We start from the raw sequence: 27,828 nt of genomic DNA on the forward strand, positions 1-27,828 counted from the left end.
ACCCCGTACCTATCAGCAGTTGCTCCCCACCCTCACATCAACCCCAGCCTTTGGAAAGCACTCATCCACTTTCTGTCTCTATTGATCTGCAATTACGGACATTTTATATAAATGAAATCATACAGTAAGTGGTCTTTTGAGCCTAGCTTCTTTCACTTAGTGTATTTTCAAGATTCATCCTTGTTGTAACACAAATCAGTATTTTACTCACTTTTATGGGCAAATAACATTTCATTATAGGGAAATGCCACAATTTCTTTCTCCATTCACCAGTTGAGGAACATTTGGGTTGTTTCCACTTCGTAGCCATTTTGAATAATGCTGTTATTAACAATTTGTGTACAAGTTTTTTCATAAACATATGTTTTCACTTTTCTTGGATATTTTCCTAGGAGTGAAATTACTGGGTCATATGAGACGCCTATGTTTAAGTTTTGAAGAAACTACCAGACTGTTTTTCATGGCATCTTCACTATTTTACATTCCCACTAGGAATGTACGTGGTTTCCAATTTTTTCACATCCTCACCAACACTTCTTATTTTCCTTTTTGAAAAAAAGATTTTAGCCATCCTTGTGAGTATGCAGTGGTATCTCATTGTGACATTAATGTACATTTCCCTAATGACTAACAATGTTAAGCATCTTTTCAGAAGCTTATTGGCCATTTGTGTATGTTCTTTGGAGAAATATCTGTTTAAATCTGTTGTCCATTTTTTAGTTGCCTGTTTGTCTTTTTGTTGTTGGGTTGTAGGAAGTCTTTATATATTCTGAATACCAGAATTTCATTAGGTATATGATTTACAAATATTTTTTCCCATTCTGTAGGTTGTTTTTTCACTTTCTTGGTGTTGTCTTTTGATGCATAATCATTTTCAGTTTTGAGGAAGTTCAATATATACACTTTTTCTTTGGTTGCTTGAGCTTTTGGTGTCATATCTAAGAAACCATTGCCTATTCCAAGGTCATGAAGATTTATACTCATGTTTTCTTCTGAGTTTTATACCTTTAGCTTACATTTAAGTTTTGATGCATTTAGATTTAATTTTTGCATGTAATAGAAAGTAGGGATTCAAGTTTATTCTTTTGCAAATGAATATCCAGTTGTCCCAGCATCATTTGGTGAAGACTCTGCTTTTCCCATTGAGTGATCATGACATCCTTGTTGAAAACCAGTTAACCATAGATCTATGAGTTAATTTCTGGACTTTTGCTTTTATTCCATTGATCTATGTGTCTATTCTTTTGCAAATATCATGCTATCTTTATCACTGTAGCTTTACATAAGTTTAAAATCAGGAAGTGTCAGTCCTCTAACTTTGTTTTTCCTTTTCAAGATCATTTTGGCTACTCTGGGACTCTTGCAAATTTTAAATTTTTGACAGGTATTGCATTGACTCTGTAAATCAATTTGGGGAGTATTGTTTGCAATACTAACAATTTTAAGTCTTTCAATCAGAAACAGAATATTAGTCCACTTATTTGGATCTTTAATTTCTTTCAACAATGTCTTATAGTTTTCAGTTTACTACTCTGACATTTCTTTGGTTAAATTTATAATTTATTTCTAATTATTTATTGCGTTTGATTCTATTATATATAGTCCCCAACTTTTTTTTTTTTTTTTTTTTTTTTTTGAGACAGAGTCTCCCTCTGTCGCCTGGCTGGAGTACAATGGTCCAATATCGGCTCACTGCAACCTATGCCTCCCAGGTTCAAGCGATTCTCCTGCCTCAGCCTCCTAAGTAGCTGGGATTACAGGCACATGCCACCACGCCCAGCTAATTTTTGTATTTTTAGTAAAGACAGGGTTTCACCGTGTTGGCCAGGACAGTCTCTATCTCTTTACCCTGTGATCCGCCTGCCTCGTCTTCCCAAAGTGCTGGGATTACAAGCACGAGCCACCACAACAGCCCCCCAACCTTTAATTTTGGAACATTACAAAGTTACAGAAGAGTTAAAGGAATAAATAGTACAGTGGAGCTGCATATACCTTACCTTTTAGCTAGATTCACCAAGGTTAACATTTTCACAACTTTATTTTCTCTCTTCCTCAGTTTCCCTTTCCTACTCTTTTCTCTTTCCTTGAAAAAATATTTCTACATTTCAAGAACCTAACTTATACATGAACATTCTGAACAATGCCCTTTATATTATTTGAGGACTGCTAATTTAAAAAAGAATAACATTAAAGTAATACTACTCAACCTTTCTTTGATGATACAGGGGATAACTCTCTTACTTGAATATTGCCATTTCGAATTCTGATTGTAGTTGTTTGGGTACAAAAGACAAGGATGGGTAATAACACCTCCAACTGCCAAAATGAAGATAAATTGGTTTCTATTGACATATATTCCAGTTCTATGCATTCTGTGGCAAGACAACAAATAGATGGGATGAGTTCTGTGGAAGTCTACTGGTGACATTTAATCGTGGCTACAGTATTTTATGGAAGCACGAAGAACAAGTCAAGACTCATTTGCGGAAAAATTATTCATTCATCTGATAAATATCTTTTAAATGCCCATCGTAACCAGGAGCAGAGCCAGGTACGTGATGAACAAATGACCTGGTCCCTGCCATGATGAAAGTTATAAGCTAGTGTGGTCACAGACTATGAACCAATAAACAAATACGTATAGACAAGTCATCATCCCTTATCAATTATTTTGATATCTCAAAGACTCTGAAAAGTACTTTTAAACCCCTTTAGCAGTAAAACCTAATTTATGTTAAAATAAAGCATTATTTGTTTATTTGTCTATCCATCCCATTTGGTGGGAATATTTGTATGTTTTACTCTTCAGAAATATTAATGTGCTTGATTGCAAGGCACTGTCCCAGGCTCTTTAGAGTAATGATGTACCATGTCATATGGTACATGTGGTTATGTCATTCATATTTTTACAATTTAGATTTTTGTTTTCTTCAAAAAAAATACATTTTAAAAATGTAAATATTAATGTAAATTAAATCTAAATATATATATTTTAAATATATTTTAATTTATTTTTAAAAATACTAATCTAAATTCTGAAATATACCAGACATTAATGGTTTTTGGTAAAAGGAATAGAATGGAACACCTGGAAGAGAAGCTATTTAAGTGGCAAATATTGCAAAAGAAATTATCAGGATGTAGTAGCGGCAAATCGTGAGGGGGTAGTTTGTTGAAGAGACAGCATCTATCTAGGAGCAATGGCCTATCCATTGGAGTGTAAGCTAAGACCTAAATAATGGGAAGAAATCAGCCATAGAAGTTGAGGATAGAAGACGGTGCAGGAGAGTGCTATAGGCAAACAGAAAGCAAGTAAGTGTAAATTCTCTGATGAGGAGAAAAGGGGCTGGAATGTAGTAACTCTTGCTACTTTGGAAAAGCAGGGAAGGATTTCTTAATTAATCCGTAAGTATAGGTCTATCTGCCCTCCTTCCCTCCGCCCCCAGCTCTTTAAATGGCTAGGTTCCCTTCCTCACCATTAGATGCAAATATGCAGACTGAAGTTTCAAACATTTCCCCTTCCCACAGAAGGTGTGGTCTAGAATCAGACTTCCATGATTGTTTGGGAAAATCTTAGTAAACATCGCAGTTTGCTTGGATCTCCTCTCAGACAGAGAATTGTTTCTCTGTTCATACAGTTATAATTCCCACCAAAGATGAGCTTTACAAAAATGACTTGGTCAACAGCTGAATATTCTATTAGACCAAATTTTGCCATCATATATAGAGAACGTCTTTCACAGACTCAATCTCATCCTCCCTCCATAAATAGTTACTTTGTTGAAATCAAACATAAAAATGTTGTTTGTGTATTGTATTGAATTCAGACAAATTGATCCGAATCCATAATGAAATAAACAAGACGAGTAATCTAAAAATAGCTACCCTTGTTTTATAGAAAGGTGCTGAACACCACCTCATTACCTAATTAAAGCGTCTCCCAGCCAGGCACAGTCTTTACCCTCTTCAGTGACGCCAACGTGTTGCTGGCTGTTCCTGTCTCGAAAGGGTGGGAGTTCAGTGACAAATGCGTTCTGAATGTACTAATTTGAATCGAATCTTGGAACTCTGATGGTCAAGACACAGGAAATTGGCAAGTCTTACCAATTTAAAGTGTGAGGGATGGCTATAATTCTGCCCAGATGACTAAAAAGAGTTAGGCAATGTGATTTTGATTGGTGAAATTGCATGAAAATCATATCCTCTTATGTAAAGCTTCTCTGTTTCATGAACAGAAATTTCTTCATAATTGTTAGAGGATCATTAAAAAATGTTTTCAGAACATAGGAAAAAGTTTTACTGCCTACCACATTTGAACTCTCCCAGAAAATTAGAAAATAAAAATTAAAAAAGACTGCTAGACTGTTAACATTTCTGTGTGTCTGTAGAAAAGAAAACAAATATATTTTCCCACAAAATCTATTGAGCCTAAAGCAGCATTTACATGATGACAAATACTGGATTCGGGAGAAAATTCTGTTATCTGAATGTTTACTTACATAACATCTACATCAACATAATGGAAAATAGCTAATAATTGGCCAGATGTTTGGCTTTTCATTTGATCGGTTGCTTTCAAATTATTTTCTACCCCAACTCACCTGAGGGTTACAACACACCCCATCAGTTAGAATAATTCTCAAGGGGGGAGGGGCCCGTTCACTCTAGGTGAAGGGAGGAGGTTGGAAAAAGTTCCTCAGGTGACTCCGATATGTCCCCCTAGGGGACCATCCCGTGGCAAAGACTAAGTAGAAATGAGGCGTTTTATGAGTGAGCTGTTTCAGTGGCATCACATTGAAAATGACATCATCAATTATGGTATTTAAGTCCTCCATTTTCAAATATGGAAAGTCTAGACTGATTTTAAGGGTAGGTTCACATGGGCAGACTGAGATAGAAACAAGATAGGAATGACTGAGGAAAATTGATCAACTTTGGTGATTGTGTGAGAATATTGATACAAAACAGCTACCTTCACTGTATTTCTACATAATCAATTTGGGGGTGGGTGGGGAAGTGTTTGCTGAAGCAACCAATCGTTTCAGTCTTTTTTTTTCTTTTAACTTCTCAGTTAATTGATTCAATATGCATTTTTGGGGCAGCTATTTTCTATAGAGCATGATACCTGCTTCTGCAACTTTATATTGTATATCCCTGAGAGATGCTAGTTTCTTAGGAATTAAAGAAGCTGAATTACTTTTTAAAAGTAGTCCAATAAATTCATTTTAGCCTTAGGAATATGAAACTAAAGCCGAGTTTACATTTGAGAAGTAAATTTCCCTTATGATGCTTTTTTAAAAAGCCATGTCATAAGTAATTGTTCAATTTTCTATAATGTATGTTTGTATAAATACATATTATATACATGTGTCTACAGGCTCATGGTATGCAGACATACACAGTTTAATTACATTAAACCAAAGGTTAATGTCCAGAATTCGCTGACTAATATACCACATGAGCTTGATCATTTAATTAATATCAAATGTTCAAACATAAAATAAAATACAAGAACTCTTACCCTCACTTGAATATATGTTACCTAGACAATTAGGAAGATGGAGTCATAGAAGTATAATATGCTTATAACTCTGTTCCCTTTACCTTGATTAGTTGTTTTGTTCCTGAACATGCCTGGATGAATTCCCAATTTCTGAGGTCCCACTACATATACATCCAAATAAGGTCTTACTTGTTTCCTGTGACTCAGAAAAAAAAAAAAAAATGGGAAGAGCTGTATCTATGAGGCTCAAAAGGACTGTCAGTTAGCTCCAGAAGTGACCATGATAACCTCCAGTTGCAAAATACATGGGCAAGTTCTTGTGATAGGCACAGTTCTGTCATATGCCTAATTACAAGGCAAGAGATGTTCCAAAAATCGTTCCTCAGAAAACAGTGGTTCACTTTATATTTGAGGCCCTAGGAACTTTCTTATATCCACGGGGTTTACTCTCACTTACTTCATTTTCAAAAGTAACATATCATTTGTGGAAAAAAACTGAACAGCCCTAAATCACCAGTTAATATTGGTGCTAGAAATGGCTTAAGAAAAAACAAATATTAAGAAATATCACACAGGTTAGTATTTATTCTAAGAGTACAATTACAAGTATTGGCTGCCATTGTAATCAAGTCTTTTCAAGATCGCTTTAAAACAACATCATGAATAGTCCTGCTGTAAGAAACACAAATGTGCATTTACGATGAATAGAAAACCAAAAGCTATCCAAATATAGTATATATAGGCATTATGGCTTGGGATAATATTTTTAGTGCCACTACCATGTATAAATGTAAAGGTGTAGCCCAAACAGCTAGGAAGAAAGTGCAAGGGAAGCCACTGTAAAGCACTGATGACAAATGAGACTCAGTGGTGATAAAGACACTGATGTCAAAGATGTGAGGAACGAGTTTGAATAAGACTGGCATGAAGTCTGAGAGTGGACAAAGCATTGTCAAATATCTATTATACAATTTACTTTAGAGATTCACATATATAATGCATAATATATAATATGTTTTTATATATCATATTATTATATAATATTATATTATATAATTCATATAATGGATCTCTAAAGTAACATATAATGGTATTATACAATTTACTTTAATATATAATTTACATTAATCTCTAAATTATATAATAGATATTTGACTTTCAAATATATCTCAAAATTATTTGTTCAAATTCAAGAATTATTTTTAAAATCTTAACAATCAAACAAGTCTTAATGTTTTCAGTCACTGCAATCAAAAGATAATGTGTTGGTCATTTGAAATTTTGATGTTTATAATATGAAATGCCCCTGGAGTCAGGTAGCCAGATTTAGCACCTAAAATACAGATTGCCTGGTTAAATTTGAATTTCAGATAGACAATGAATATTTTTTTAGTACAAGGATGTCTCATGCAGTATATGGGACATACTTATACTAAAAACAAAATCAGCTGTTTACTCAAATTTAACAAAATGTTTTGTATTTTATGTGGCACCCCTTTCCTGGGAAGAATTAAAATGTTATTATTTGATGTTGAAAAGGAATGAATGGGGAAACTGTTAATAGGGTTTTCAGTATGCGGATTTTCGAGATAGATTTATATTCTTGAATCCCAGACATTGAAAAATGGGAGCAATCCCAGCCCATCATGTTGACTCAGTACTTACTAAATCCTGTCCAAAATAACCCCTTTCTCCGTTTTCATGTTGTCTTTCTCTCCCACAGCTGATAGATCTATTTTTTACTTTCACTCTATAGAGCTCTTTCAGACAGAAATTGCATGAAGGATGCCATATCAAACAGAGCAGCGTTGTGCAGGATGCTGGAAAGAACTGTTTGGGGGCCTGCACATTATTCTAATGATGGGAAATACTCGGTTCATCAGGGAAACGTTCCTCTAAGGTGTATTCCAGAGACATACTAAAAAATCATAAAATTGGAAATTCTTCTTATCATCTTACCAGCCTTCAAAAAAAAGGTTTTTTAAAAAGGGTAACACGTAGGACCCGGTGTTATTTCTGCATGACATTAGCGCCCATTACTGTTCTGCATACATTATAAACATTACACAAGGGTCATCATGAACCCTGCAGTGCAAATTTTCATAAGGCGATTTATTCCTACCTAGTGGGCACTTAAACCTCCTTTGTGTATAGGAGCAAAGTGTGTTCCAGCAATAAATATCAGAGAAAGCACTATCGTGTCTCTCTTTTTCCCCAACCTTGGTGGAGAGACTAATTCTTCTCCTCTTTTTAACCATCGACAGCATGCTCTGGCACTATTACAAAAGTCACACTACTATAGATAGTCTGTTATTGGTTAACTAGACAAAGCCCAACAGGTCGGGTGACCTATTTTTGCTTTTTGACAGTGCAAGTCAAAGTACTTAACTTCAATCACGATCTCATTTACAAACCCCCCAAAATAAAAAGCATGACAGTGAACACTAATATGATGGTAATTTCATATTGTTTCTGCTTATGAATTTGTCTTTCCCTTATTAATCATCCAATAAAGTACTGACACTGCAAAATCCTGACGTGGCTCAACAAACCATGTACTAAGGACAGTAGCACCCTAAAGGAAGAGGCTACAGCCAAACTGGAGAAGCGCAAAGCTTTTATTAACACCAGAGGCCCATTAGAGTGCTCTCTGTTCACCTTCAGTGGAGCAATAAATGAAGAGAGCTCCACCGGAGAGGACTCCTACTGTCTTTGTGCTGGTAATGCACAGCCAAGCTGTAGTCATGTTGTAACGCTTGTAAGAAACAGATGTTCCTTCCTTGACAAATCTCCTTTCTTGATTTATTATTCATTTGCTCAAATCACAATGGAAAGTCTTTGGCCCATTAATTAAATTCCAAGCAAAATAAAATTTGCAGCAGAACTCATTACTGGTAAATGACTTTGACACTTCATCAGATTTGAAGGTAAAATAGGCGACTTTAGGAAGTTAAAGGTGGAGGGAGCCTAGGCCTTTTCTGCAACCACTGCAAGATGATAAAGATTGTGATGAAATTTTTATGTTAAGTACTGATCTTGGAAAGTTCAATTTTCTCCCCCTTATCTGCCCCCACCCCATCTCTCTATCCCTACCATGATCTACTTTCTGCCTTCCTTTAAAGGAAGGCCTGAAGGAGACACTTAGATTTCAAATATGTTTGTGTATGTACATATTATATCTTGTTCCAAATACCAAAGCACATATTTGTTTTCAGTATGCAGAGAAGCTTGGCGCATTGTGTATTTGATGTATTACCTTTTGAATAAAGGTCCAAGGGAAATCTAATAAGCATGAACTGCAGCACCATAAAGGAATTAAAACTAGAACTTGGAGAATGGAACAAAGGGAGTTTTGACATCCTGATCCAAACATCCAGAAATATTATCTAAAGTGAATCAAAAGTGTTAGATTTTCAAGCTATGCAAGACTTAACCAAATCATGAGCAACCCAAAGGGGGAGAAGATAAATGCTTTCAGCAGAAAAGCAGAACTCACGGTTTTCTTCGGAAATAGAATACATCAGAATTTTGAAACTGTGCGACACACAACCAGCTTATACAACAAAGTTTGCTTGCGTGGAAAGTGGAATTGTATTTCTGTTTATGTAATGCCAGTTTTGACTCTAAGTCTTATTAATGAAATCTATCTTATTCCAATGATTCAAATACACTTTCCCCATGCAATTGTGTGTTGCGATACTTTTCTCCTGCAGTTACTCATATACTAAAGGAATCAAAGATTAAGGGTTTTTTCCTCCATTTTTTAGAGAATGTTGTACCTTGAATCTAGGCAAGTTGTTGAAGAAATACTTAGCAAATACCATATCAAAAATGCCTGTGCTATCCACCTAAAGCAAACTTCTTATTATGAGGCGTATGAGAAAATATAAAAAGATGAATGAGAAAGAGTGGCAAACTTGAAACAAAATGTAAAGATATTTTTGTCATTTCAAGGATCCGGTTATAACATCCAGGTGTTTAAAACGAAGATGAAATGAGGTTGATACTAGACATAGTGAGTTTTTCAATGAACATCAAAGTCATAGATTAACAGTATTTAGTAAGTAAGCCTCAGTAACATCCTTAAAATGCAGGCACCTTTAATTAAGGATTTGTGATGATTCAGCAAGTGTCAGTGCTGAATTCTGCTGTACCATGTCAAACTTTGTTTGTCACACAAATGAGGTGGCACCAAGGGAGAAGGGTAATGTTAACATGTTTAGGAAAATCACGTATTTTATCTAAAAATATTGGTAAGGTATTTATAATTTATTTACAATTTTATAAATATATAATTTATTTTTATCAGAAATTTAAGCAGATTGACAAACTTCCATTTGCAAAGAAAAAACAAAAATACTTTTCATGTATGCTTGAAAAGAGCAGTTTCATTTGTAGTGGAACATTTTTCTCATTGATACAAACTGCCTTGCCTCAGCTGTCTCAGTTAGGCTCTCTGTCTTCAGTTTCAATCCTTTCTACTTCTTTCAAAAAATAAAAATACAAGAAACAAATAAACCCATGTGGGAAAACAATACAATGAAAGATGATAGAAAAGAGACTCCTGCAAACCACACAGTCAAAGAAAGCCAAGATCACGTCTTATGAAGTTGAAAGAAGGGTGGAGTCTAGTTCTTGGTCCTACTGAGACCATTGCCTTTGTCCTGGGCAAATGAAGGATCCTTTTGACCTAATGCTAGATAATACCGGACTTTACAAAGATGAAGGAAGTTTTATAAATTGTGAGTCTAAATCGTATTTTTAATTTAACAAACATTCCAGAGCCTTTCTATCAAATAGGTAACTGCCTTCAAAATAGTCACCTTAGTTGACAACCCACTTACTGTAATGCCACTGTCATTGTTAAAAAAAATTCCTATAACTCTATATGGAATGTCCTGAGAATCAGTGCCATTTATTTACAGTCAAATTTCTTTTTAGATCATTGATGATATTATACCACTAACCATCAAATTATCCATCCAATTTTACTCCTACATGACATTTGGCTAGTTCCAAAAAACAAGCCCATCCTCAAAAAAAGTATATCAATTTGCCACTAATTAGGACATTCTCAGGTTCTCAAGGTTATTTCAAAAAGGGAGTTATAAAATGTTGTTTGAACAAGGCTATATTAATGGAATTTATGTGTATTTTCCCAAGGTGACAACTTTGAAGGGGGCACCACTCATTTGAATGAATTAGTTCTAGCTTATTAGCTAAAATGTCATATTATGGTCATACAGATGCTCTAGAGAGTAAAGAGAGTGGTATATAGATTTCTCTGTTCTCTTATAATTTTTTTATCATACTGAGAGTACTGAAAGTGGAGGCATGAATGTAATAATGTCTCAGACCCCTACAACATCTGTTCTCTACCTTAAAATAAAACTAACAGTTTTTAAAGCTTTAAAGATGCATATGTATTCTTTAAACACCATGAATAAAAGTATTCAGAGAATATACTCTATTCATTCTGCTTAAATGAAATAGTAGGTATTTAGTACCTAAATTATTATGAAAAAAATATTTGTCTTGGGCAACTGACATGAAAAGACATAAATACAAAGATGACTGTACAAAATGGAATAAAAATTGCAGGCTATCAGGAGCTAAAGGTTAGTAAAAGAAATAACAAGACCTCTCAAGGATAAAGGTTAGTAAAAGAAATAACAAGACCTCTCAAGGATAATTAATTGAACAAAAATGTGCTTTAAAAAGAGGAGGCAGGGTGCAGTGGCTCACACATGTAATCCCAGCCCATTGGGAAGCCAAGGCAGAAGGATCACTTAAGGCCAGGAGTTGGAGATCTGTTTGGGCAACATAGTGAAACCCCTGTCTCTTCAAAAATAAGCGTTAAAAAATTAGCCAGGTTTGGTGGTATGCCCCTGTAGTCCCAGCTAGTTGAGAGGCTGAGGCGGGAGGGTTGCCTGAGTCCAGGAGTCTGAGGCTGCAGTGAGCTATGATCATGCCACTGCACTCCAGCCTGGGCAACAGAGTGAGACTCCACCTCTGAAAAAATAAAAATAAAAAAGTTTTAAAAAAATTAAAAGAAGGAGGAGGAGGCAGTGGCAGTGGATTTTTTTTCTTCAGTGGTTGGTAAAGGAGGAGGGGGTCACAGATGTCAGATATAACTACACCTGTTGTTCCACCCAGTCGATGAAGAATTGAAAAACTAAGTGTAGGTTACTACGCTCAGTACTTACGTAATGTGATCGTTCATACCCCAAACTTCAGCATCATGCAACATACCCAAGTAACAAACCTATACATGTTACCCCCCAAAATAAAACAAAACTTGAGAAAAAAAGTAGAAAAACAATATCAAGATTTGGTGGCCTAATCATAGTTCAGTAGTACCTTAGTAGACTCTTTGGCTGGATGAATTAGTTGCTTAAAACAGTGAGCTTCAGGCTTCCATTCAAAGACCTATTTTCTCATTTTCTCCCATGATTTTAGACTCTACCTTTAACTTCACAGGGCCTCGTTGGAAACAAACATCCTTTTAGAAGAAAGTTGAATGAGTCAGGTATACGGATCATTACAAATCCATGCAATTTACAGTAAAAAGTAATTTCAAAGCGTAATTCAAAGGATTCCATATCCATTAGGGGGATAGTTAACAAACTTTAAAGAACAGCAGATTAATCTATGCCTGTATGATAATAAACTTATTTGTATAAATAACATACTATGAGAGTTCAGATACTTGTTTGGGAAAAAAAAACCCAAAAGACTAATAAAGTCGGCCGGGCGCGGTGGCTCAAGCCTGTAATCCCAGCACTTTGGGAGGCCGAGACGGGTGGATCACGAGGTCAGGAGATCGAGACCATCCTGGCTAATACGGTGAAACCCCGTCTCTACTAAAAATACAAAAAACTAGCCGGGCGAGGTGGCGGGCGCCTGTGGTCCCAGCTACTCAGGAGGCTGAGGCAGGAGAATGGCGGGAACCCGGGAGGCGGAGCTTGCAGTGAGCTGAGATCCGGCCACTGCACTCCAGCCTGGGCGGCAGAGCGAGACTCCGTCTCAAAAAAAAAAAAAAAAAAAAAAAAAAAAGACTAATAAAGTCTATGTATTGTACGCTCCCTTATCATGTAAAATAAAATACTAAAATTAAGAAACACTAAATGTTATCCAAGTGGAATGCTTGTTAAGTTATTGAAAGGAAAAAAAAATAAAGACCTATGCAAATTCTTAGGGAATACTACTATAACTGCTGGATCCTGACATCTAGAATAAAATAGAATTTGAAATCTGTGCATTTTCATTCAATATTCCAAAACCACACATCATAGTGGCCTACATTCTAGACTCATTGCTATATATCCTTTCAACAGTATATCCTCATAGTCAAATGGTCAGTTCTCTCTGTAAGTACAGCCTGTATCTCAATGAGTACCAGCTCACTGTAAATAACTTTATGTTGAGATGTCAATTGAGAGAGTTCCACTGTGACAGTGATGAGTGGCAAGGTAGCAGAAAGCATCCAAGAAAACCCAAGCAAGCTCAGCACTGCAGGAGTAGAGAAGAAAAGGGGTGCAGAGCCAGCTATGTGGCCACTGAAATCCTCTTTACGGTGTCTCTGTCTCCAAAGGCCTTCAGTTCAAAATATAGAGGAAGAATATATTTGGATATTTACTCTCTGGCCAAGAAGCACTTCTTTATTTTCTTCTCCCTCATGTATTTTCACTCTCATTGCTACATATCTTTGGTTTGATCAACACACACCATAACCAACATGAACAATAAGAGAAGAGAGCACTGGCCCCTGGAATGTAATGGATGGAAGCCAGGGTCACAGACTGACCAGGCTTCTCAGTAACCAGCCCTGTACATAGAGTTGGCTGTCACTGAGAATTTAAAAAATGACTATTAGAAAACGAACACTGCACCTGCAATCAGAAGACCAAGACTTGAGTCCCAAGACTGGTTCTGATTAGCTTTGAAACCTCAGGCAAGTAAGTCACTGATCTCTCTGAGACCCAGTCTCCTCATCTAGAAAGTATCAAGTTTATTTTCCTGAGTCTTTTCCTGATCTAACATTCTAGGATGCTGTGCATTATTTGAATTCAGTTCTTATTTCAGACTCAGAGCTATACACTTAGGAATGAGAAATTTCATAGCATTATAATTACAGCTACTCATTGAGTATTATGTATGAGCTCTGGGGAAAAAGGTTTTCTGAATGTATTTGTTACTCTTTCCAGCAATCCTTAATCTTCCTTTGAAGATGAGAAAACTGATATTCAAAGATAGCAAAGAGCTTCTCCAAAGTCACATAACTGTTAAGAGGCTGAGCTGAGATTGAAACTCAACACTTAAACACTTTTTCCGTTATACTACACTGCCTTCTCCAGGATCTCAAATAAGGCATCTCTTAGAAACCCACAGGGACATTTTTGCAAGAATAAAAAAAGTTGAAGATGAAAACATACTCTGAGCAATAAAGGTGAAAATTTAGCTCTAGTAATTATACAAACACACATACCCATTGCACAACTAACTGTGGAAGCACTTTTAAGTTAAAACATCAAGAGATAAGATTTCCTCCCTAACACTGAAATAAGCCTCAAGGGAGGATTTAAATATAGCTCAAATCGGTACATAATACTGATTGTTCACTTATTTGGTTAAACAAAGACTTAACCAAATGTTTGCCTTAAGTAACATAAGGCCACATCCTGACACTTGGATGATGTCTTAAGCATCTCCCAAGTGTCAAGTTTGGTGAGGGTCCCCGGGGATACACAGCCTCTACTCTTGGTGCAGTCTTAACCATAGCAAGCAAACCCTGGACCATGGCTTGACATGGTTTGGCTCTGTGTCCCCACCGAAATCTCATCTCAAATTATAACAATCCCCACGTATCATGGGAGGGACCCTGGGGGAGGTAATTGAACTATGGGGGCATGTTTTTCCCATGCTGTTCTTATGGTAGTGAATAAGTCTCACAAGATCTGATGGTTTTGTAAAGGGAAGTTCCCCTACACATGCCCTCTTGCCTGAATACAAGACATGCCTTTGCTCTTCCTTTGTCTTCTGCCATGATTGTGAGGCCTCCCCAGCTATGTGGAACTGTGAGCCCACTAACCCTTTTTCCTTTGTAAATTACTCAGTCTCAGGTATGTCTTTATTAGCCGTGTGAGAACAGAGTAATACAATGGCACACGGTGGGGGTACAGAGAAGTATGAAGGAAGATTTCTAACCCAGTCTGGATACTAGGAAAGACTGAAGATAGTATGCTACAAAAACTGAATCTTGAAGACTCAGTACATGTTATCCAGAGGACATGCCATGGGGTGGTGGAGGAGAACAGAAGGATGAGAAAAGGTTTGTTTCTCAGGCAGAGAAAACCACATGTTCAAGGTGGCAGGAAGGTCCATGGAAGGAACTCTGCCTGGATCATAAGTTGCATATATATAGAAGCATGGTTGGTGATGAGGCTAGAGAGGAGGGAATGCCAAATCAGGAAAGTCTGTAGCATCTTAGTTAAAAGATTTGACTCTGTCCTTAAGGCAACTGGAACTCTGAAAGAATTTTAAGACAAAAAGTAGTTAATGAGATTTTTATATAGAAAGTTTACCATGGCAGAGGTATGAAGGACCTGCTAGAATAAGAGAAAGCACAAGATCAAGTTAAAACAGGGATCAAGAAAGCATGATTGAAACCCTCAAAAATGATGTTCAGAGTTGAATCATACAGCACACAGACACTTTTAATGTTCTATGAGAAAGCTGTTGACAAAATGCTGTAGGAGTGCGACCTGTGAAGCCATGCAATGGTCTCATGCTCATAAGAGCTCTGAGCTTGGTGTATGCTCTGCTGTTGGCATTGTGTGTTTTGTCGGTGAAGTCTGATGGGACAATGAGGCATAAGCCTAAGCAGAGGAGATACACACAATATGTGTGTCTGCTGTTTCTTGACATCCCATTTACATATAGTGCTTGCAGTGCCCCCTGAGCACAGAATTACAGTGGACTCAGGATGTGTAGAAGTGCAAAACAAATACAAGATCAGTGTGTTACATCTGTGATTGAGTAAGCAAGGGCGCTGACAGCCATGAGAGGCTTCCATCTGGTTTCCACCTAAACTGGAAATGCTTCAAACACAGAAAGAAGGCAATGACATTCTCAGAAACAAGAATGGGCTGGGTGCAGTGGCTGACTCCTGTAAACCCAGCACTTTGGGAGGCCAAGGTGGGTGGATCACCTGAGGTTAGGAGTTTGAGACCAGCCTGATCAACATTGATAAACCCTATCTCTACTAAAAATACAAAAAAAAAAAAAAAAAAAAAAAAAAAGTAGGCAGGCATGGTGGCAGGTGCCTGTAATCCCAGATACTCTGGAGGCTGAGGTAGGAGAATTGCTTAAACCCAGGAGGCAGAGGTTGCAGTGAGCTGAGATCATACCATTGCACTCCAGCCTGGGCAAGAAGAGGGAAACTCTGTCTCAAAAAGAAAAAAAAAGAAAGAAAGAAAAGAAAAGAAGGAAGAAAGAAAAGAAAGAAAGAAAGAGAAACATGAATGACTAGGGGACTCTATCATAACCTTACCTAAGTTACTTCTTTGCATTCTACTTAAGGTCAAAACAATGATATAGAGGAAAAGGGAATGACAAGGCAATCCATAATTCCTTTTTTTAAGTTTAGTACTTCTTTACCTATCATTACTAAGCCAAAGATAGGATAGAAAGTGATAATATAATATATTCGTATAAGAAAAAGAAATAAAAACAATTGAGTTTGTTTTGTACTGTTTCCACTGTTCCAGTAAGAAGAAAAGACATGAATGTTTGAGCTGTGAAATATAAAATATGTAATTTTGGTGAGTCTGCATATGATTAAATGCTTTTGTATTTGAATTTAAATTTGGTATTGCAAAACATAAGGATGAATGGTTACATTGATGCTTAATTAAAATTTTCATTTCTCTTTACTTAGAATTACATTTAATAGCGAATAAATAGCATCATGACAAGGCAAGAGAGAGATCGTGGAAGATAAGAACAAGTTCGAAGTTTTAGTGCCTTCCACATCACTTTTTTCTCTGCTTTGCGAAAAGGGAGCCCTGCATTTTTATTCTGCACTGAGCCCTGCAAATGGTGTAACGAACCCTAGTTCTAGATATGCAGAGAGAGTCATAGAGATGGTATAAAACGTGAACATTTCCAAGTTGGGGAAGAATGACTGTGAGTATTTGCAGTGCAGTCTATGAACTGAAGCTGATCTCTGAAGTGTTTCATGCTGAGATGTTAAGATGCAGCAATTGAGAGCGTTTGGAAAGAGTATAGCAATTTGACAGAATAATTTTATGTCTGTTGAATCTAGTCTGTTTAAAATTTTTATTGAAAAATAAAAACATTTGGGCTTGTGTTTTGTAGGTATTTGGGGTGTCTAATTCATTTTCTAGCCATTCACTTTTTATTCTATCTTACAAAAATATCAGATCATAACAAGTGGGAAATTAAAACAAACCAGTCAACAAAAACCTGCCCTTTCCTAACAGATCGTTTGAGAAGTCTTGATCTCTTCCTGCACTGTAGATTGTATGTGCTTTATCCACAAGCTGCTTTTGCTTATAGACATATTATTTTGTTTTTGCAAGGATGTGATCATTTTTAGGACAGATGTTTATTTCTTTCTAGAAGCAGTGACAAGGGATTTCTATTATTGTACAGCTACCTCTGGAAGAAACTGGCCTATAATAATCAAGAATGTCCCTAGTTAACCACAACATCCTCTAATACTTTCTTTTCCTCCACACTTTGTCTGCTCCCAAATCTGAGTCTATAGAGCCTCCATCCTTTCCTGTCTTCCAATGCTACCCATTCAGCTCTCCCTGTCCTCATTGTGTGAAGGAAACACCTACAAGAACCTTTGATCCTCTCCCTCTTTTGTCCTCCATCTGGATTTGCCAAGTCTGGTGGGTTTTCATACCTGGCTACCTGTTACAATCACCTGGGGAGCTTTTTTAAAAAAAAAAATCCTAAACTTCACCTTCAGCTTTTTAATATTATTGCTCTGGGATAGGTCCCAGGGCATAGTGTTTTTTTAAAAGCTCCTTTGGAGATTCTAATGGACACGCTCACTGAGGCCCTTGGAAAACTCAATAATCATTTCCTCTGCAGCTCCATTTCTGCTGTAGTTACGTTGTCAACTACATAATTTGCAGGGCTGAGTGCAAAATGTGAATAAAAATGCAGAGCATTAAAGGTGACATTAAATGTACTGAAGTATAAACCCTGTTGATTCCTTCCATGGGCTCTCTCTTGACTTGTTTTTGATGTTATTTGTTATTTAATGTCATTCTAAGTAAATAAAAATTAAAAATTTTAATTATTGGTCTTTGGGCTGCAGAACATGATAAACAGTTCCACAGTGGACCAATTCATTCTAATCCTAATGAAGTGATATGGTTCACCTGTGCCATCGGGGTTGCTGGTCATTGCTTTTGCTTATACCCAATGGACCACTATCAGGAAAGACTGCATGTCTCAGAGAAACCTGTTCCAACAGAATTGCCTCGGGGATGGTGACTGTGCTGCTTCCTAGCTGTGTGACCTTGAACAAGTTTCTTAGCCTCCATGTACATCAGTTTCCCCATCTGTGAAATGGAGGTAATAATAATACTTGGGGTTGTTTAAAATATTTAATAAGTAAATACAGTCATCTGCTGCATAATTATGTTTCAGTTAATAACAGAGCACATATACAATGGTGGTCCTAGGTGTGTAGTAGGCTATACCATCTAGCTTTGTGTAAGCACAGTCTATGACGTTCACACAACAATGAAATCATCTAACTATGCATTTCTCAAAACCTATCCCCACCATTAAGTGATTCATGACTGTTTAAGTAAACTACTTTTGTAACAGTGCTTGGTACATAGTAAGCAATGTCAATGCTTGTTAAAATAATAATAAATCAGATTTTCTACAGTACCTACTCAAGTGTACTTTAGGATACCTATCCTCAGTTCTCTTTCTCTCATTATGTAACTTAGTCCCATATTGTATGGATAACCTTTGACATGAACTGCCTTGTTTTTTCTCTCTTTCAGGTAAATGTTTCTTTTTCATTTCACCCATTCTTCTCCTCTTTCCTGCCCGTCCCTGAGATCAATGTTTTCTTGGTTCCTTTCACAGGTAACCACCCTCACCCATGAATTTCTTCCCATCCCCTGTTTCAAGGCCTTGTTCCAAACATTGTTCTCCTTCTCTCTTCTCTGTGGTTAGATCACTAGCCACATTATAAAAACACACTCAGGTCTTCTCACTCAAATAAAACCCTTCTTTCATTCTGTCTGCTGTTCAAATTCTCATTTTCCCTTCCTTTCGTGGCCAAGCTGCTTTTGGTACTCTTGCTGAAAGTTTCTTTGTGAGCAAGTTTCCTAAACTTATTAAACTTCTAAAGATCAGTTTGTTTTTATAAGTCTAATACTTCTGCTCAAGAATTCACTCAAGGCCAGGCTGTGGTGGCTCACGCCTGTAATCCCAGCACTTTGCGAGGCCGAGGCGGGTGGATCAGCTGAGGTCCGGACTTTGAGATCAGCCTGGCCAAAATGGTGAAACCCCTGTCTCTACCAAAAGTACAAAAATTAGTCGGGGGTGGTGGTGCATGTCTGTAAGCCCAGATACTTAGGAGGCTGACTCAGAATTGCTTGAACCCGGGAGGCGGAGGTTGCAGTGAGCCAAAATCATGCCATTGCACTCCAGCCTGGGCAACAAAAGTGAAACTCCATCTCAAAAAACCTTTCTCCTTCCTTGACTCTCATGATGTTCCATACTCCACTTCTTTCTTACCTCGCTATTTCTTTGCTGTCTGTATTTTCCTTGGCGAACACTCTAATGTGGTGTTTCCTAAAGATCTGAGTTGGACTCTGATATTTTATCTTTATTCTCTCTGCCTTGGTAGCCACATTCAATGTCTTGGTTTCTTTATGCAGATAAAATGGAATTCTCTCCCCGTTTCAGCCTGTATTTTCAACTACCAACTGGACATCACTACCTTTTCTAAGCCTCCTGTGTTTCCTAATTTTTTGAAATACATCATCTTCCTGGTGGTAAAACAAACTTGAAACATCAGTGTTAGATAGTAGGACGTCACTTTCCTCAGTGTTCTCTCCCTGCACCCCAGAATAAAGTCTACCAATTCTATCTCTACAATGTCTTTGACTATCAATTTCTTATTTCTGTTCTCACTGCCAAAAGCAGATTTCAGGACTTTGTTACCTCTTGGCAGAGTTTCTGCAATGACTTTGACTTTGCCTCTGGTCTCCCCATGTCTAATTTATCTTGGGCAGTATTTGCTACCGCAGAGCTCTGATCATGTCACATTCCAAAAGCTTCAAAGGCTCCCTATTACCTAAAAAGTAAAGAATTAATATCTTAACCCAGTAATTGAGGTCTTGCACAATCTAGTCACAACTTACTTTCCAGTGCCCTAAGCTAGAGCCAAACCCAACTACTCACTATTTCCCATCCATGTACTGAAATATCTTACTTCTGTGTTTTCCTGCTTCAGCACCCTCTACCAAACTCCATTTACCTGACTATGTTCAAATTCTACTTGGTTTTGTGTGTGTGTGTGTGTGTGTGTGTGTATGTGGGTGGGTGGCTTGTGTGGGATTTAGAAACAAGGCCAGGGGCTTATCCCCCAAGATAAGGGCTGTTTGGCAACTGTAGCTGGAAAGGTAGACCTACCTACCTTAGGTCTCCATGATGTCAAGAGCACAGTGACATCATGGGTGTCACTCCACCTGGGTGAGTGATTCAGATGGTGCTCTAAAGAAGGTCAAAAAATTGCCGGAGTGAATAATGACTAGATGCTGAGAATTCATCTGCAACAGAAATCAGCATCAAGTAACAATAACAGTATGTGGATTGTTAAAAAGTTTATACACACACCTACACACAATACTTACAATCACTAATGCTGTGATTTTATCATTTAAAATAACATAAAAGACATAGAAGAGTATTTCAGACTTCATGTCCAATGGATGGTATTGTATTATGGGGGTGGATAGAATGATAGCAGTAGAATGCCTGAGCTGTATCTTATTCCAGCTTTGTCCCTTCTTTCCAGAACTCCCTGACACATCATGTCTTCTTTTTGACCCTCATTTTTCTCACTCAGGGTTAGCCACACAGCTCAAGAGGTAGCTCTACCCCAAAATACAGCTCTCCCTACCTCTTCTCCTCTGCACCCTTAGCCTTTGCCACAGGCCACCCCCATGAAAAGTTTATTACCAATCACCTGATTCCTTTGGGGGAATAAATATGTACCCTGATTATACAATGCCTTTATTTTTCAGTTGATAACTGAGCTTTTCCAAGAGTTCAGTTTTACTTTAATAAGAACTTTTAAACTTTGCCAACTGAATGCCTTCTAAATGTTCCAGAGGTCAAATATATGGAGCAATAGGACTAGAAATGGAAAAGGAAAAAAAAATTAAGATAAACTACAAAGGGAAAAGAGAGAAAGCATGGAGGGAATTGTGAAAATTAGAACTTAAGCCATGTGTAAAGTTAATATTTTGGAGAAAAAGACTATAAATTGAGGTTACTTTTGTAATGGTCTCCAGTGCACAGCCCAGCTAGGCCCTTCTTCCTGCACTATTTATGCTCAGATATTGCAAGGCAACAAAACATGTTCTCTGAAGTAGAGAATGGATATTTAAAGTCTCTTTGCTATAGGTCATTTTTATCTCTCTCAAAACACCAAATTACATCTAGTCGTTAGAACCATAAACCCTTGGGTTAAATTGCTTCTTATAAACGGTTCATGATATAAGAATGTGACTTACACTAAAGCAAGAAAAGAAGAGGCAGATAATTTGAAAATCCCAAAGCTGACTTCAGGTGTGACCATGGAAAAGTCATGAAGCCTCTGGGCCCAAGTTTTTACACCATGGAATGATAACTTGGATTGTTATGAAAACCCTTTGAGCTGCTCTCAAAGCCAGCATATGACAGGGTATTTTTCCCAGCAGCCAAAACATTCTCTATAACTAATGATGGCTTGATTTTTTTCATGCACAGAAAGATAGACACAAATATTAGAGATCAGTCAATGATTAAAGTTTTCTCCTGCACAAAATAATGATGCAAGTCTCCGGGACACACAAAAACTAAGTGTAATAATTCTACTAAGGTTTAAATACTCAGAGACTACCAAGGCAAAGCAATTTGAGCAGCATCAGAAACACATACACACCGTGGGCAGCAAACAGCCGTTTTACATTTAATTAGGCAAAGAAACTCCAGCTGAATGGGTTAAAAATTGCCACTATTTCACAGTAAGTGATTTTCTTAACCCCCAAGGGTTCAAATTACTTTGGCAGGAAAAGCAATTATGCAATTAATAGGGAAAAAATCTCAAGAGCTCTGTAATTTTCAAAGAGGTAAAGGTTCTGCGCTGGCCTGCAGGGGACAGCTGAGCTCTGAAGCTTTTTTCTTTTTCTTTCTTCTTTTTTTTTTTTCTTTTTCATTTTGACCACACCCGAAATAAAAACCAAGGATATTTTGAGGAGTAGGAAAGCACAACAGCTCAGATAATGTCCCCGCCAGTATATTCATGACAGGCTCATCAGAGTGGATGCCTGCAATCTGAAGATTAAATACCCATTTAGCAGCATCAGAGGAGAGTTTGGTTTTATAATGTATTGTCCTCTATTCCCCAGGAGGCTGCTTTGTTTGATAAAATGCTGAGTGTGGTGTAAAAATATCCCTCTCTCTGTAATTTGCACTCCTCTCCATTTAAAGCTATTCTTGCTGCAAACGAGAATTGAAAGCTGCTAAAATTAAGTGGTGTCAGTTCTCAATGACACTTTAATGATAGAGCGCTCAGCAAATGAGATGAGAATGAATTCCAGCATCTCTGCTAAAGATAGTAACCAGCCCCAAACACTATAACGTTCCAACTGGGCCACACTTCACCTGCTTCATTCATATTTAGTAGAACTGAAATAGAGAAACTATAATTTAAATGGTTATAAAAAGAAAGGTGAAAATAGCTGATGGCCATTGGTTCAAAGTAATTGAAGTTTGGGGTTGCAAGTCTTAAGATATTCTCTCTGGCTTCTTCACCAAAATATTCTCAAAGATAAAGGGCATTGCATTTCAAGAGAGTAAATATCCTGTTGACCAAAAAAGTCTTCTCTGATTACGTGACTAAGAGGACATGAGGCACTGATTTATTTTATTGAATGAGTAAATACTCATTCGGATTGTTGGCTCGACATTGTATTGGTGTGCTCCGACAGACTCAAGTGTCTGAAGCGCTTTCGTACTCTCACGGTATCAGTGAGGGAGAAAGATGATTCTGTTTTTACTATGATGGAGAAAAGAAGTTCTGGAGCAATAGCAGCAGTTTTTCTGAGTCTCCTCCTGTATTAGCCAACACCACACAAGAAGTGTCCTGAATAAAATTAGAGTCTAATTGACTCACACTCCTGTTCAGGGGCCAATTCACTAACATTTTCTCTCACAGGCATACAACTCAGTTCAATGATTAATTTCAGTGTCTAAGGCTACAAAGCCCACCCTAGGAAATTAAATATATATATTAATTAATTAAAAAACTAGACAACTGTTTATTTCAAATCAATGCACAAACATGTCTACACCAAAAAGGTGCAGACTAGACGGATAAATATGGGAGGAAAAGACCACTTTGTAACTGGTGAGGCCTTTGGTTGAGAATGGCTTCCTGGAGGAGGTGAACTGGGGGTGGTCCTGGAGGAAGTTAAAAACCTAAGTAGATAAAGGAGAATAAGAAAAGTGTCTGGCAAGGAAAAAAAGGTGGAGCACAGAAATGGGAGGACTACCCTAACAAATACAGCATGAGCAGGAATAATGAAGGACAGGTTGACTGTCTAAGGTGCATATTGCCTGAATCCCTGAATTTTCATCTAAGGAGCTTGAATGTGATCTGATTAGTAACAAGAAGTCACAATAGATCCCTGAGCACCTCATGAGTGCATTGTAAAAACTGAATGAGATAACATATGTGAAAGCAACCAGCGCCGTGGTGCCCAGTAGGCAATGCACAATAAATGTTAGTCTGTTGCAGTGTTATTTCTGAATAGGGCTGAGATGTAATGAACATGATGTTTCAGGAACAGTGATCTGTGCAGGATGAACCAGAGGCGGGGAGAACGGCGGCTGTTGCAGCAAGCCGGCCACGGGGTGACAAGCATGCCTCACCACTGTGCATGCAGACCATATGTCACTAGGTTTCCGAAAAGCTGCCATCTGCCAAGGTAGCAGTCTGATGGACCTCTGCCGCCTATATGATGCTAGCCAGGGACCTTTTGGACAATGTATCCTACTGTAAAACGTAGTTCACACATGTTTCTTGAAATTACAGCATGGTTATAGAAACAGGCAGATGTGGCAGACAGGAAACTGAAGAAAATAGGCCCACTGATTGCTCTTCTATGCTCGGGCTTCATTAACAATCTGGAGAACCCTGGAATTCCTTATGGCAAGGTGTGTGTTTGTAAAAAAAAATGCTTCAGTGTTTTAAATTTTTAAAATGAATGCCCACTTTGTAACTGTATTATAATGGAAAATAGCAAAACAATTTTGTTTCTACAGCTCTTGAGAGCTTCAGTGGTCTGGCAACACAGCAAGGTGAACTGAAATCATGCTAGCCTCCTCTGAGCTTTCATCATCTTGGACATCCATCTATATGAGCTTGGCAACACTCAAAGAAGGGTTACAATGCATTATGATTTTATGGTTGCTAAAGGTACTAGCAATATGCTTGGCACCTGTCTATGTGTCTATAATGTTTTACCTTAAACAATATAGGTAAACAAAGTGGTTGCAAGTTCTTTCCTTACCTTCAGGAAATGAGGGACACCCAAGTGAATTGCTTCATTTTGTTGAATTGTCTATAGTGTGGGTTTATTTTATTTTATTTGAGATGGGAGTCTCACTCTGTCGCCCAGGCTGGAGTGCAGTGGTGTGATCTCGGCTCACTGCAACCTCCGCCTACTGAGTTCCAGTGCTGCTTCTGCCTCAGCCTCCCGAGTAGCTGGGATTACAGGTATGTGCCACCATGCCTCTCTAATTTTTGTATTTTTAGTAGAGATAGGGCTTCACCATGTTGGCCAGGCTGATCTTGAACTCCTGACCTCAGGTGATCTCCCCACCTCCGCCTCCCAAAGAGCTAGGATTACAGGTGTGAACCACCACACCCGGCCTGTTTGGGTTTATTTTGAACTTATGGCAACTTTTTATCAGCTTCATGAAGGTATGATGTATGTGCTATAAACTGTATTTTAAATTTACATTAAGTGTGCAATTAAATGAGCTTTGACATTTGTATTTATCCCCAAAACCAACACCACAATCCAGGAAATGAATATTTTTTTCACCCCTAAAAGATTCCCTGTGCTTGCTCAAAGTCCATCCTTTCTTCCACAACCTCAGGCAATCACGAGTCAATTTTCTGTCACTATATATTAGTTTGCAGTTTGTAGGAATGTTATATACATGGAATCATACAGCATATACACATTTGTGTCTTGCGCCTTTCATTCAGCATAGTGACTTTGAAATTCATCCGTGGTGCTGCATGTGTCTGTGGTTCATTCCTCTCTATTGTTCGTCATATGGATCTGCCATATTTTGTCTCTCTATTCACCTTGTAGTGAATTGTCATAATTTTATGTTGCCTCAGCATCTATTTTGGATATATGTTGGACTTTCTCATACCCGAAGCAAGATTTGGTCACCCTTGACACAGTTTCCAGTTCTCCCCCATCTTCCTAATTCCTCAGTGTGGTGGATCCAGATGGCTGCATTATACAGCTGCTTCCTAGTGACTACCTCCCTATGAGGCTGCTGGAGTAGTCCTACTCGATTTGCCCCACTGACTCCCACCAGCCCCATGGACTGCACCTCTCAGTCACAGCAGGATTCTGCAGAGCTCATACCTGCCTGCTGTAAACCCACCATTGAAACTCCCCGAGGGAAAGCTGCTGGGTAATGCCCTAAACCCCACAGGTGCCTCACTCTGTCTCTTGCTCCCCCTCCACTGGTTGAGCGAGAGCTCGTGTCCCAGACAGCTCCCCATTCCTCGCTGGGCCCGTGAGGCATGGTGTCCTCTCCTCTCTGGATCTGTAGGTAATAAAAACTGCTTCTGTTATTGCATGTGTTTTGTTGTGCCACCTCCTCTGTGTCTCACTCGACTGACACAGCTGAACCTAACCCTCTTCCTGGGCAGGGCTTTCCCAGAGAGTGGCTGTTCAGGTAGGAATAAGCTGGACACAGATCAGAGAGGACCCATTAAGGGCATCTTCCAGCATAAACAAGTTTCCTGTGAGAGGAGGACCCGGTTGCAGTTTGGATACTTAGGCATTAGGCCATCTACCAGGAGAAAGTAGTGTCTTGGAGCTGGGCACAGTAGCTCATGACTGTAATACCAGCACTTTGGGAGGCCAAGGTGGGAGGATTGCTTGAGGCCAGGAGTTCAAGACCAGCCTGGGCAACATAGTGAGACTCCATCTCTATAATAATAATTTTTTTTTTTAATAAAGGAAAGCCTTGAGAGCTGTATTATAGGAAAAAATAAATGAAAAAAAAAAGTGCCCTGGGAAAGGTACACTGTAAACATTCACAACCAAATTCCTGGTGCCCATCAGGGCTGGGCTTGAGTTCACAATCACTCTAAAGAGGGAGACCTCAAGACCAAATGGAGTAAATTAACAAAATACCTGTTGGCAGGTATGCCGGTTGACTAGAGTTGCCTTAATAAATTGCCATTTAGTCTGAGTGACTTTTTAAAACAAAACAGAAATTTATTCTCTCATAGTTCTAGGAGTTGGAAATGGCCACACTCCCTCTGAAAGTTCTGGGAAGAATTGTTCCATGGCTCTCTCCTGGTTGCTGGTGGTTGCTGGCAATCCTCTCCATTACAGATTCATCACTCTAGTTTCTGCCTCCATCTTCACATGGTGTTCTTCTTCCATGTATATAACTATGTCTCTATGTCTGAAATTTCCTCTTTAAAAAAAAATTTTTTTTTTTTTGAGACTTGAGTCTCGCTCTGTCGCTCAGGCTGGAGTGCAGTGGCATGATCTCAGCTCACTGCAAGCTCCGCCTCCCAGATTGACACCATTCTCCTGCCTCAGCCTCCCAAGTAGCTGGGACTACAGGCGCCCGCCACCACGCCTGGCTAATTTTTTGTATTTTTAGTAGCGACGGGGTTTCACCGTGTTAGCCAGGATGGTCTCGATCTCCTGACCTCATGATCCACTCGCCTCGGCCTCCCAAAGTGCTGGGATTCCAGGCGTGAGCCACCACACCCGGCCAATTCCCTCTTTTTATAAGGAGACTAGTCTTTCTGGATTTAGGCCCCACTGTAATCCAGTATGGCCTCATATTAACTTGATTTCATCTGAAAAACCTTATTTCCAAAAGGGGTCACATTCACAGGCACTGGGTGGACATAAATTTGGTGGGAGTGGCAGGGGGACATTATTTAACTTAGTACAGTGGGCATTTGATGTTTGTGATTTGCGCTATTATGAATAAAGCTGATATATGCATTGGTGTATAAGTCTTTGTGTGAATGTATGCTTTCTTTTGTCTTTGGTAAATATTAGTCATGGAATGTCTGGTTTGCATGGTAGATGTGTATTTAATTCGTTAAGGAACTGCCAACAGTTTGCTAAAGTAGTTGTGCCATTTTACTTTTCTAGGAGTAATGTATGAAAGTTTAGTTGTTCCACACCCTTGTCAACACTTCATATGATCAGGTTTTTTTATAGAGTTCTCTTCCAGGTTGATATAAATCCTTCATCAGACATTTGATTTGAGAATATTTTCTACTACTCTGTGGCTTACCTTTTGTTGTCTAGATGGTGTTTTCCTAAGAGCAAAAGTTTATAATTTTGGTAAAGCCAAGTTTATCTATTTTTTATGGTTTAGCTTTTTATGGCCTAAGAACTGTGCCTACTATAGGTTGCAAAGATTGCCTCCTTTGCTTTCTTCCAGAAGTTTTACAGATTTAACTTTGATATTTAGGCTGACATAACTTTTGAACTCCTGCCACTTTATTTTTATTTTACTTGTTTATTTATAGACAGGGTCTTATGTTGTCCAGTCTGAACTGGCTGTTCACAGGTGCAATTACAGTGCTCTATAGCCTCCAACTCCTGAGCTCAAGCAATTCTCCTGCCACAGCCTCCCAAGTTGCTGGGACTACAGGTGTGCACCACCATGCCTAGTGCATTTTACTTTTTACTAAAAGTTTCATAGGTTATATTAGTCTGTTTTGTGCTGCTACAACAAAATACCTGAGACTGGGTAAT

This window comes from Macaca fascicularis, chromosome 1, assembly GCF_037993035.2.
Source record: "Macaca fascicularis isolate 582-1 chromosome 1, T2T-MFA8v1.1".
Classification (NCBI taxonomy): Eukaryota; Metazoa; Chordata; class Mammalia; order Primates; family Cercopithecidae; genus Macaca; species Macaca fascicularis.